The sequence below is a fragment of the Eutrema salsugineum genome, unplaced genomic scaffold (genome assembly GCF_000478725.1).
Source record: "Eutrema salsugineum unplaced genomic scaffold, Eutsalg1_0 scaffold_24, whole genome shotgun sequence".
NCBI classification, from domain to species: domain Eukaryota; kingdom Viridiplantae; phylum Streptophyta; class Magnoliopsida; order Brassicales; family Brassicaceae; genus Eutrema; species Eutrema salsugineum.
In genome coordinates, this window is record NW_006256797.1 from 1423514 (window position 1) to 1427930 (window position 4417).

Sequence of the window (4417 nt, forward strand, 5' to 3'; positions counted from 1 at the left end):
GCTCAAGCTTAAGTTTTCACAAACAGCCATAGTTCCAACCTTTTGACATTCATTAAAGCTCATGTGAATCATGCTTATGCAAATCATATGAACTCACTTGTCTTGGGACAAGGTTATGAGACAAAGATGATCTCATTCAATGCTTATGGTTTCAATGCAGCTCAAGGGATCACTCAAGAAGGAATAAATTTTAACAGAATGCTAAAGGTAAAAGGCAACTGGTGCATACAAGAGCAGAATCCCATTTACCCAATGCCCCAAATTGGTCTTTTACCTTAACTCTACTCCCATGAAGATCACATCCTAGCTACTCCTCTCTCAAAGCATTCATTGCCTCATCAACCCACACCTCACTTCACTCTCATTCTTTTTCTCACCAGGGGACTCATCTTTTCATCTTTAAACTCAGGCATTGGGGTCTGAATCTTCCACTTGGCTCTTTCCCACAGAACACTGTCTAGCCTCTTTTCTTTTCTTTTCAAACACTTGAACCTTTTGGCTTCTTTTCTTTTCTTTTTACTTAGAGGCTAGACTTTTCTTTTCAAAACACAAGAGCTTTTCTTTCTTTAAACAGCAGACCCCAAACCGCTTTCTTTTTGATATATTCATAAATTTCATCATTTAGTGTACATATTTTAGTCCAAATCATGTTTATTTGCATACATTTTAGGTTTTTAGGCATTGTTTTAGGACTTAGGAGATTACATTAGGTCCAAGAGAGTTTTGCATGTTTTGGAGTGTTAAACAGGTGCTTTTGGAGCCAATTTGGAGTGGAGGATGTAATTCAGATGAAGAAATGGAGTTGGAATGATCAAAAATGGTGAAAAGGAGCAATTTTGGGTTTCTCGGCAAAATGGTGTACTGAAGGTCGAAGGTTCTCGGCCAAAATCCTTCCCGCAGTTAAGTTTCTCGGCCAAAAATCTCGAGTGCAGATACATCTCGGAAATCACGTTACCGGAAGGTTTTGCCGGCCGATCCAGCTGTCAAAGTCTTCATAAAAGTTGGAGATAATTGAGTCAATAGTTCCGAACAGTTAGAATCAAAGCATTTGGACCACGGAGCTGAAAGATATGGTAATCGGAAGACAGACCTCTCTCGCATCCATTCCGGAGCAATCCGATACTCCTGAATGATCGCCTGTCCGGGGAACCTTCCGGTCCTATTCAGCTGTCGGGGGCTTCATCAAAGTTGGAGACGATTGGATCATGGTTCCATAGAAAGTGGAATAATGGAATTCGGACGCGTGAGCAGAAAGTTGAGCTCGTCGGAAGAAACCCCTGTCTCGCTGCCGTCTTGGACCGACCCGATGAGCTCCGAATAATGCGAAGGACGGCGCAATTCCAGGCCGATTCGGTTTACGAGGCCTTCATGAGAAGCAGAGATATTTGAGTCCTCGTTCCAGAACGTCCAAGATCAATCAATTCGGATCTATGAGCAAGAAGTTAACGTTTCCGGAATGGACACATGTCTAGACGCCTCTCTCTGATCGTGTAAATGCACTGCGAAGATGAGCCCTCCAGGAAGCCTTCCACTTCCCAAGCGCCGATAGTTTCTTCACCAAAGATTGAGCTGAATGAGTTATCTTTCTCATGGAACTGGTTTTAGGACATTTGGAGTTATGAGCGGAAAGTTACACTGAACAGAAGAGAAGCTGGTCAATTCGGGTTTTAAGAGATGCGACTGTAAGCTAAGTGTTGTGTCCTACCTCGGCGTGAATACCTCGGCATGTATGCCGAGGAGGCATGTTTACGAAGCCTTGGGACTATACCTCGAGGTAGGACTTCGGTATTTCAACACCAAGGCTCCCTTGATCACCAAAATGATCCCAAAACGACTAAGTGTTGAAGCAGACCTTGGCGTAAACCCTTCAGCATGTTATGCCGAGCTCCTATGTTACACAAACCTCGGGTACCAAGCCCCTCGGCATGTTATGCCGAGGTCCTCATCTCTCCAACCCAGATTACAAACAAACCCTCTTCACGTTTCAAAGCTTTAACCGGATCAAAGGCCAAGTCTCATGCATGTTCTTCAAGTGTTCATCAAAGTTTCAACCCAGCACATGACCCCCTGGTGTATGGCCCTCGGTGTGAGACTTCTTCAGATGGCGAGGGGTGGCTCCAGCAACCCAGAAAGGGCGGGTCAGTACCCAGTTTGTCCTGGGCTGACCCGGCCCACACCCTTTTATATAAATAGTTTTTAGAGACTAAAACCCTAGTTATCCATTATCTTATCCTTTATCTTAGTTTCTCTTTGGTTTCTCTTTCCTTATCTGTGTAAAACCGAGGTGATTAAGAGATATCTAAGAGATTTCATTATCTTAAAGCTGTTTCTTATCATTTCATCATCTGATCTCAACTTCTAATCATGATTAACATCACCTCTTGCAAAGGAAATGGTGTGTTAATCATGATTAGTGAGTAGTTATCTTTTAAGCTTCTAGGTGTGTAGATTAGGGTGCTTAGATGATCGGTTTATGATGTTTAGGTTCTAGATTCTCATCTCCTTTCCTTAGTTAGCTGCTCTGAATGCTAGATCTTTGCACATCACTCTGATCTAGACCTTAGTCATTTCTCCACCCACAAGGTGTTTGATGAAATGTCTGAATGAGCTAAGCTAAGGGTTTATGCCTTTTTCATCATGAGAATGATTTGTTAAATGCATGAATGACATATTAGAACTGTTTCTTAATGCTCACTGATTCATATTTCACAAATGATGATTTGGTTTGAAAGTGGATTAGTGTAGAGATTAGTGCCTTCATGAGAGGATTAGTCTAGATTTGAGTTCTAAGTTAATTGGTTTTGAGATCATGTGATTGCTTGTTGCTGCTTTCTGTGTAAGATCGGTCTCTTTGAAATAGAAACCGTTTGGTCATTATTAGACTTGATACTTTATGCTTGTTGATTGCTTGATCTTGCTTAAGGTGAATTAATCTTGATTAAGTGATTTACAAAGAGATTATTGTCATGGGAATGAATTAATCTGCTTTTGAAGTCTAGACTAAAGAGTAACTTGCATTGCATTATTGTTCTTAGCATCATGAATAAATCTCTAAAGCACCCTAATCAATGATCACATCTAGAGGTTTAGCTTTCTCTTTGTTTTGAATCTGAGTCTTTGTTTTGTTGTCTTGTTGCTTATTCTTAAATTACTGCTTGTTTTTTGTTTGTTTTATGTTTTAGATCACCTTGTTACCAACTTATCTGCTTGTTAGACTTGAATTAAGATAACTCCTCATAGTTCTAGTGTCTAGAATCTCTCCATTTGGATTGATACCTCAAGTGCTACAATGACATGAGTAGTTGAGGAATTGATCAAGGATTGAAAAATTCCTGCTATCAATTTGGTGCCGTTGCCAATTGGAGAGTTCATTCTAGCATTAGAACTTTGGATCTTCTTGAGATCAAGTCATTGTTTTCTTTTGTTTTACTAAGCTTTTATTTTCACCATTAATGTATATAACTAAGAGCATGCATCTCTTTGAGATGATCAATTTTCTCTTTTTCATTGGTACTAACTTGTCTTCCTTGATTCTCTTGAGCTTTGAAAGGTACCAAATTCACAAGAAGAGAAATGGAAAGACACGTCCTATTGAGCTGTTGGAGATGGACGTCCACAAGAGCATTATTCCAGTCCCAAAACCTCAACAACAGCCACGACTTCAAGCACTGCCTCCAGCACTGACCCAAGCTCCAAAGAAAACGCCAACAGTTGGAAGCTGTGACACTCCTTGTTCTCATGGAAAGAGGTATGGAATCCATCCTCCTCCAATTGAAGCTGCGGCCTATGAGATCAAAGCAAGCTTGGTTAGGTTGATTCAAGAAACTAAGTTCTTGGGGTCAGGCATGGAGAATCCATATGATCATTTGGATTGCTTTGAGAGGTTGTGTGAGACATTTAGGACTGGAGGAGTGCCCCACGACAGTATCAAGCTGATCTTGTTCCCATTTTCACTTGGAGAAAAGGCAAGCAAATGGGAGAGAACAACCATCCCACTTGGTAAATTCTTGGGATGATTGCAAGTTGATCTTTCTCCAAAGGTTTTATCCAATACAAAGGACTATCCAAGCTAGGAAAGACATCTTGGGCTTCAAACAAAGAATCCATGAGACCTTTGATGAAGCATGGGAGAGACTTAAAGGCTACACTAGAGATTGTCCCCATCATGGGTTCCAACAAGAAGCTATCCTTAGTATCTTCTATTGGGGAGTTGAAATAGAGCATAAATGGACATTGGATACAGCTAGCAATGGGCGTTTTGCAACTCTTACCATAGAACAAGGAGAGCTACTTGTTGAGAATTTGGCCAAGAGCAATGAAAGATACAAAAAGCTTGATACTGAAGATTGTCAAGATGGTAAAACTGAGGTGGAGCTTCGTTTTCAGCAAGAGTCTGTTCCACAAGGGCAAGCTGCTT

The 4417-nt window shown here is 41.0% G+C and overlaps 1 non-coding gene across 1 annotated transcript; it reads right to left on the minus strand.

Annotated features, from left to right (window-relative positions):
• Positions 1–4066: 4066 nt before the first annotated feature.
• On the minus strand, positions 4067–4172 carry LOC112086063. The gene has a single exon (XR_002899287.1). It is a non-coding gene; the product is annotated as a small nucleolar RNA R71 (small nucleolar RNA).
• Positions 4173–4417: the final 245 nt, after the last annotated feature.